The 8,439-nt window shown below is 42.3% G+C and overlaps 2 pseudogenes; one reads left to right on the forward strand and one right to left on the reverse strand.

Moving 5' to 3' along the window:
• The first annotated feature begins 333 nt into the window (after positions 1–333).
• Positions 334–2,438, forward strand: LOC137652013 (uncharacterized; annotated as a pseudogene).
• A 316-nt stretch (positions 2,439–2,754) lies between these two features.
• LOC137652014 (putative nuclease HARBI1) lies at positions 2,755–4,417 on the reverse strand (annotated as a pseudogene).
• Positions 4,418–8,439: the final 4,022 nt, after the last annotated feature.

An 8,439-nucleotide genomic window follows, 5' to 3' on the forward strand; every position in this document is an offset into this window, starting at 1 on the left:
TCATTTCTTATCCATACAAATTAAAATGGGTATTAATCGGTCCCATAGATATAATGCAAAATAGAAATTATAGGGCCTCCAATTATAGGGCCTTCTTTATACCCCATGGAAAGTGTACGGAAGCCCTATATTTTTCGGTGCTGTGTTTAAAGCATCTTCTAGGAAAGGGTGCGGTTAGTATCCCTGCTGAGAGGGTGTCTGTTGTCCTCTAAACAGTTGGTATGCCGGAGAAACTTTTGTTTACATTTGTGAGGGTAATTACTAAGTTGGGTACACGTGTGTCGCTCATCCCTGTTCTTTCAACGAGTTACTGTGGAATCATAGACAGTGGAAATGGCAGAAAAGGATGGTATAAGAGCAAGATATATAACTGCAAATGAGAAAACAATGCTGTTGACCTTGATAGAGGAAAGAAGCGACATTTTATTCAATAAGAGCCATGACTTCCGCATCATCCATCGGAAAAAAGCAGCATGGGAAGAAGTCACTAGCTTATTTGGTGCTGCTGGTTATGGACCACCAATAAGCCAGCAACAACTGAAGAAAGTCTGGGAGAATGCAAAAGGAAAGTAAGTATTCATAAACACATTAAAGTAATAGTACTTTTGACTCACTTCCTGCATATATAAGCAAGCATCAGCTTAGGGATTGGCGAGGGTGATTTTTTTTTAGGCTATATGTAAGGAATAACATACTTTTCAAATACTGAGCAAATAAATAATTCTCATTGCAGTTTGTACTAATTTCAAACTTCATACTAGTTAGCCTAATTGTTTGGCTTTTATTCATAATTTAAGGCTATGTACTGGTTAGCCTAATTATTTGGTCTTAATTTCAGGCTATATACTTGTTAACTTAATTGCTTGGCTTTTGTTCTTAATTTAAGGCTATATACTGGGTAGCCTAATTGTTTGGTCTTAATTTCAGGCTATATACTGGTTAGCCTAATTGTTTGGAACAAAGATATTCATTTAACCGCTTAACTCTTGTGAAAATTCCAGAGCAAAGAAACAGGATGCAGCCTATAAGCGAGAGACTATGAGGACAGATGGTGGTGCTCCTCCTAAGCCTGAAGATGAAGAGACGGCTAAAATCCTTACAATCATATGTGATGACCTTGATGGTGAGGAGAATGAAATGGACTGCGATGCACTTCAGAGTACTGGTAAGTCCTACTTTGATAATTCTACAGAGAGCTCTGCTTGGATGTTTTGCATATTTTACTGATTTTCATACAAATGTTTTCTTTCTCTATTCATTTTTTTCCCATAAAATTGAGAAGAAGTCACTAGTTTTACGTATATCCCCTACCTATCAATTTATAAAGAAGTTAAATTAGCTCATATTTGGTAATATTCTTGTAAGTCATAAGGAAGCATTTAATGTACTAGTAGTTGAAATTATGTTAGAAAAGTTTTTTGTCTTGGCCTAAAATGTAAGGCTATAAAGGTGGAACTCTGTTGAATAAAAAAAGGGGGCTTGGGGGCTACAGCCCCCAGCTCGGAAATAACCAATTTAGTGCCAGGTTAGGTAGGTGTTTTATGTTAGGTTAGTGCCCCAGACTAACTTAAAATACCTACCTAACCTGTCATTGAATCAATTTCCTAGGTGGGTGGCTGGTCACCTCCCCACCCCCTATCCCTTAGCTGCCAAGGGTGTCTAGGCAAATCCTCTCTTCTTGTCACATTTGGGATTATCTAAAATTTCACCATAATGTAACCTTTTTTTGTGAATTAATAAACTTACTGCACAATAATCATGTCTAATAAGGTGTGACCCATAACTGCAATTATTACCATTAGGTAAATCATTCATCACTATATTAATTGCTTTACTTTTTGGGAATCTTTTATAGAATTAGGAGGAATTAGTAGCCCCACAGTTTGCAAAGGTAATGTTTTCCACTACAATTATAGCAACCCTTTTTTTTTTTTTTTTTTTGTCTTTTCAGGTCAACCTCACACTGTGATTGGTATCAGAAATGATGGACAAAAATGTGAGATAATGTTTGATTCTCAAATAACGACACAGCACACTAACAACTCTATAGACTCCATCATAACACCTCCCAAACTCACCTCGACTGAATTCAACACAACACAGAGCACACCAACTGGCAAAGTCTCCTCTCAAGAAGCTAATTTGACACAGGATACTCAAAGAAACGCACCCACCTCTATATAGTTTAATGCCAGAGACACCCCAACAGAATACACATCAACACCTGGCCATTAAAAGTTTACCTCAGCCCGAAAATGCCGATAAACAACAAATTTCACTCAGGAGGCCAGCTTTGAAGCGTCTCTTGAGATGCAACGGAAGAAACATGAAAAGCCTCAGCCTAAATATTGAAATTAAGAAAAACTAAAAAATAATTAAAAAGGAAAATGAGGATGCAAACCTTTTTCTCCAGGCTCATCAAATCTGGGTTGGTGTAGGCAAGAAACTGTTGTAAGAAACAGGGGAACTAGGACAGGTAACCAAAAGAATTTTTGATAAACTAGATGCTTTAAACTGATTCAATGTCACTTCAAGTTTTTTCAGTGCAATATAGTATTATATATATTTCAACTGTGATGAAATCGTGCAATGTGTTTTAGTCTGCAATGTATTTTGACTACTGTACTGTATATTTGGTAGAAATTAAAATTACAAATAACTGTTTCTGGTTTATTTGCCAAACCTGTACTGTATATACATACTTTGAATTTGGTTTTTGGTAACATTAAGCCTAGTGGTGGTGATTATTTTTTCCTAAGCAAAACATTCTCTGATGATTTTCTGTCTTTTAAAGACTCCTTGGATATTTTTCATTGCTTGAGGTTGTTCCCTCAATTCATCCTCTTGTATGTTTCCTTAGGCTTCTGGGTCATCTGGATCATGAAGTTCATGGAGAAATGCAGCAGCAACAATTATGTGTTTGGTGGGTCTCATAAAAGTCCTCATTTTCTCTCCAAGGCAAGCAAATCTTTTTAATAGTCCAAATGCTCTCTCAACACTGTTTCGCGTTCTTCTGTGAGAAGCATTATAGTGGTTCTCTCCATGGTCATGAGGAGTTGTCAGAGGAGTCAACAAATATTAACGACATAGATAGCCACTGTCACCCAACAAGTGTCCAGGCAGAATACCATCTTCGAGTTCCTGACAGAGTCGACCATTCTCAAAAATATTGCTGTCATTTGCACTGCCAGGCCACTGAGCTATAATGTTGTACAGCTGCAATTGAGGACCACAGACTGCTTGTACATTAAATGAAAAATAAAATTTTCTGTTGCGGAAAACTTCAGGATGCGGGTGACTTGGCATCTCAATTGCAATATGAGTGCAGTCAATGCACCCAATTACACCTGGCATTCCAGCTATAGTCATAAATTCATGCTTGATCCTGGTAATATTATCTTGGTCTGGAAACTTTATGAACTCTGCACACAAACTTCCAATTGCATATGCTACCTTGCCAACACATCTACTAAAAAAGACTATGATACGTCACACCAATCTGATATACCAAGTTGGTCATTTCCAGTGGCAATGTATCTCAATCCAATAAAGACCTGCAGGTGAGAAGGCACAGGACAGCCTATGGAAAAAGAAGAAATCATGAAACACTTCACTCAAAACATGTTCAGTCATAATTCTCAACTTTTTTTAACTTAAAAAGTTGTATAATCTTTTACTGTATTAAGCAAAATATCTGTAGGCAGCTTCATATGACCTTTCATATAACACATTCAGCAGAAACCAATAATCAACTTGCCTAAGTAAACTAAGTACAGAAAATGCCTCAAGCTTTTATTACCAATGGCACACTTAAGATCTCATGAGAATACCACGACATACAGTATACTTGGCAAAAATTTAAAAGGGTGTACCTGTAATTATAAGATAGAACTACAGACATAAAAAATACCGAGTATAAATAAGATCTTATTTTACTTCAGTAAACATCACCATACTGCTTGCATTAGTTGGAAAGCATTACTTTTCATTCATGTAAAACCAAAATCTATACCCATTTTTTTGTATTTTCGGGTGTGCCTTGACAATGTTTCGCAGCACAGTTCTATCTTGTAGCATATCATTGTGCCTTGGCACACTAGTTGAGAATCACTGCAGTACATTATACAGATATAACAATTACTTTTGCTTGTGCTTACAGGTAATGAAGGCACCTTATGTACTGTACCTACCTGGTACATTACTATTAAGAAAATGTTGGTAAATAAGTAAAAATGAGCATTACATCACTCACAAATAGCTCATCACCTGACATATAAGCACAAAAACAATGTGATAACGACTCATGCCTACCTCTGTTGCTAAGAGCATTGGACAGTCGATACTCTATATGTGCAATCAATGAAAGTGTGCATTCTTTACTTAATCAGAACCTCATCAGAAATTCTTACTCTGTCATGGCATGGAATGGGTTGCTCCGGTCTGTCACAACCATTCGTATGTTACCATGCTGATAGCGCTGAAGGTTTCGGATATGACGGAATTGTCGGTACATGCTGAAATATGTTATTTTCATTAGTAAAATAAATTTTTGAATATACTTACCCGATAATCATGTAGCTGTCAACTCCGTTGCCCGACAGAATTCTACGGGAGGGATACGCCAGCTATCACTATATTAGAAGGGGGTGTACTCACCAGCGCCACCTGTGGCCAGGTTCTGCAGTACTTCTTGTTGACACCACCTCACTTTTTCCTCGGTCCACTGGTTCTCTATGGGGAGGAAGGGCGGGTCAATTAAATCATGATTATCGGGTAAGTATATTCAAAAATTTATTTTACTAATGAAAATAACATTTTTCAATATTAAACTTACCCGATAATCATGTAGCTGATTCACACCCAGGGGGTTGGGTGAAAACCAGTGTACATGACTAAAGGATAGCTAAGTATCCCGTATTTCATATAATCAGTTATTTCAGAATAACAATGAAATAATAAGTACCTGGTAAGGAAGTCGACTTGAACCGTTACTCTGCCTTTATTAAGTTCGTCTTCCTTACTGAGCGCAGCGTTCCTCTTAGGAGGCTGAATCAACTCTAAGGTGCTAAAGTATATAGGGCTGCAACCCATACTAAAGGACCTCTACACAACCTCTAACCCAGGCGCTTCTCAAGAATGAATTGACCACCCGCCAAATCAAAAGGATGCGGAAGGCTTCTTAGCCTACCGTAACAACCATAAAAACAACAATAAAAGCATTCAAGAGAAAGGTTAAAAAGGTTATGGGATTAAGGGAATGTAGTGGCTGAGCCCTCACCTACTACTGCACTCGCTGCTACGAATGGTCCCAGGGTGTAGCAGTTCTCGTAAAGAGACTGGACATCTTGAAGATAAAATGATGCAAACACTGACTTGCTCCTCCAATAAGTTGCATCCATTATGCTCTGCAGAGAACGGTTCTTATTAAAGGCCATCGAAGTGGCTACGGCTCTCACTTCGTGGGTCCTTACCTTCAGCAAAGCAAGGTCTTCCTCCTTCATGTGAGAATGGGCTTCTCTAATCAGAAGCCTTATATAATACGAAACCCCGTTTTTGGACATGGGCATCGAAGGTTTCTTGATTGCACACCATAAGGCTTCTGACTGTCCTCGTATAGGTTTTGACCTATTAAGATAATATTTCAGAGCTCTGACAGGGCAAAGAACTCTTTCTAGCTCGTTACCTACCATGTTGGAAAGGCTAGGAATTTCAAACGATCTAGGCCAAGGACGTGAAGGAAGTTCATTCTTAGCTAAAAATCCGAGCTGTAAAGAACATTTTGCAGATTCGGATGTGAACCCAATGTTCTTGCTGAAGGCATGAACCTCACTGACTCTTTTAGCTGTTGCAAGGCAGACGAGGAAAAGAGTCTTGAGGGTAAGGTCCTTGATGGAAGCTGACTGGAGAGGTTCGAACCTAGGCGACATAAGGAACCTTAAGACTACGTCTAGATTCCAGCCTGGAGTGGGTAAACGACGTTCTTTAGAAGTCTCAAAAGACTTAAGGATGTCTTGAAGGTCCTTGTTGGAAGAAAGGTCCAAACCTCTGTGGCGGAGAACTGAAGCCAACATACTCCTGTACCCTTTAATCGTAGGAGCCGAAAGGGATCTCTCATTCCTTAGATGTAATAGGAAGTCAGCTATTTGGGTTACAGAGGTATTGGTAGATGAAACTGCATTGGCTCTACACCAGTTCCGGAAGACTTCCCACTTGGATTGGTAGACTCTACGAGTGGATACCCTCCTTGCTCTGGCAATCGCACTGGCTGCCTCCTTCGAAAAGCCTCTAGCTCTAGCGAATCTTTCGACAGTCTGAAGGCAGTCAGCCGAAGAGCGTGGAGGTTTGGGTGCAACTTGTCTACGTGAGGTTGACGTAGAAGGTCCACTCTTAGAGGGAGAGTCCTGGGGACGTCGACCAGCCATTGTAGTACCTCTGTGAACCATTCTCTTGCAGGCCAAAGGGGAGCAACCAGCGTCAGCCGTGTCCCTTCGTGCGAGATGAACTTTTGAATGACTCTGTTGATGATCTTGAACGGTGGGAATGCGTAAAGGTCGAGATGGGACCAATTCAGCAGAAAAGCATCCACATGAACTGCTGCTGGGTCTGGAACTGGGGAACAGTACAAAGGAAGCCTCTTGGTCATGGAGGTGGCAAACAGATCTATTGTAGGCTGACCCCACAAGGTCCAAATTCTGTTGCACACGCTCTTGTGAAGGGTCCATTCCGTGGGGATGACCTGATCTTTTCTGCTTAGGCGATCTGCTGAGACGTTCATGTTGCCCTGAATGAACCTCGTTACTAGGGTGAGGTTTAGACTTCTTGACCAAATGAGGAGGTCCCTTGCGATCTCGTACAGGTTCCTCGAATGGGTCCCTCCCTGCTTGGAGATGTAAGCCAAGGCTGTGGTGTTGTCGGAGTTCACCTCCACCACCTTGCCTAGCAGGAGGGACTTGAAGTTCAATAGGGCCAAATGAACTGCCAGGAGCTCCTTGCAGTTGATGTGGAGCGTTACCTGTTCCTTGTTCCACGTTCCCGAGCATTCCTGTCCGTTCAAGGTCGCGCCCCAGCCCGAGTCTGATGCATCCGAGAAGAGATGAAGATTGGGGGTCTGAATCGCTAACGATAGGCCCTCCTTGAGAAGGAGGTTGGTCTTCCACCACAAGAGAGTGGTCTTCATCTCTTTGGTGACCGGGATAGAGACTGCTTCGAGCGTCAAATCCTTGTCCCAATGAGCTGCTAGATGGAATTGAAGAGGGCGGAGGTGGAGTCTCCCTAACTCGACGAACAGGGCTAACGATGACAGGGTCCCTGTGAGACTCATCCACTGTCTCACCGAGCAACTGCTCCTCTTCAGCATGCTCAGGATGCAATCTAGGGCTTGGCTTATCCTTGGGGCCGATGGAAAAGCCCGAAAATCCTGACTCTGAATCTCCATTCCCAGGTAAACAATGGATTGGGAGGGAATGAGCTGGGACTTTTCGAAGTTGACTAACAGACCCAGTTCCTTGATCAAGTCCAAAGTCCAGTTGAGACTCTCCAGACAGCGACGACTCGTGGAGGCTCTCAACAGCCAGTCGTCTAAGTAAAGGGAGGCTCTGATGTCGGATAGGTGGAGGAATTTTGCAATATTCCTCATCAGAAGCGTAAACACCATAGGAGCTGTGCTTAGGCCAAAACACAGGGCTTGGAATTGGTACACAACCTTTCCAAAAACGAATCTCAGGAAAGGTTGGGAGTCTGGATGAATAGGAACGTGAAAGTATGCGTCTTTCAGATCCAACGAGACCATCCAGTCCTCCTGCCTGACCGCTGCTAGGACCGACTTCGTCGTCTCCATAGTGAACGTCTGCTTGGTGACATAAGCATTGAGCGCGCTGACGTCCAGCACCGGTCTCCAACCTCCTGTCTTCTTGGCCACCAGAAAGAGACGGTTGTAGAAGCCCGGGGATTGATGGTCCCGGACTATAACCACTGCCTTCTTCTGTAACAGGAGCGACACCTCCTGGTGCAACGCTAGCCTCTTGTCCTTTTCCTTGTAGTTGGGAGAGAGGTTGATGGGAGAAGTGGTCAGAGGGGGTTTGCGGCAGAATGGTATCCTGTAACCCTCCCTCAGCCACCTGACAGACTGGGCGTCTGCACCTCTCTTTTCCCAAGCTTGCCAGAAGATCTTGAGTCTGGCTCCTACTGCTGTCTGGAGAGGAGGAGAGTCAGTGTTTGCCTTTAGAAGTCTTGGAACCTTTCCTAGACTTGCTCCTGGAAGAGTCTGGACGGGAGCTTCCTCGGCTGGGGGCTCTACCACGAAAGGGCGGAATAAACCTCGTAGCAGGCGTATCAGCCACTGGGGTGCGGTAAGTCCTGGGGACTGAGGGAGCAACCTTAGTCTTACGAGCTGAAGAGGCCACAAGATCATGAGTGTCTTTCTGAATCATGGCCGCAGAC

This window comes from Palaemon carinicauda, chromosome 13 (assembly GCF_036898095.1).
Source record: "Palaemon carinicauda isolate YSFRI2023 chromosome 13, ASM3689809v2, whole genome shotgun sequence".
Lineage (NCBI taxonomy): Eukaryota > Metazoa > Arthropoda > Malacostraca > Decapoda > Palaemonidae > Palaemon > Palaemon carinicauda.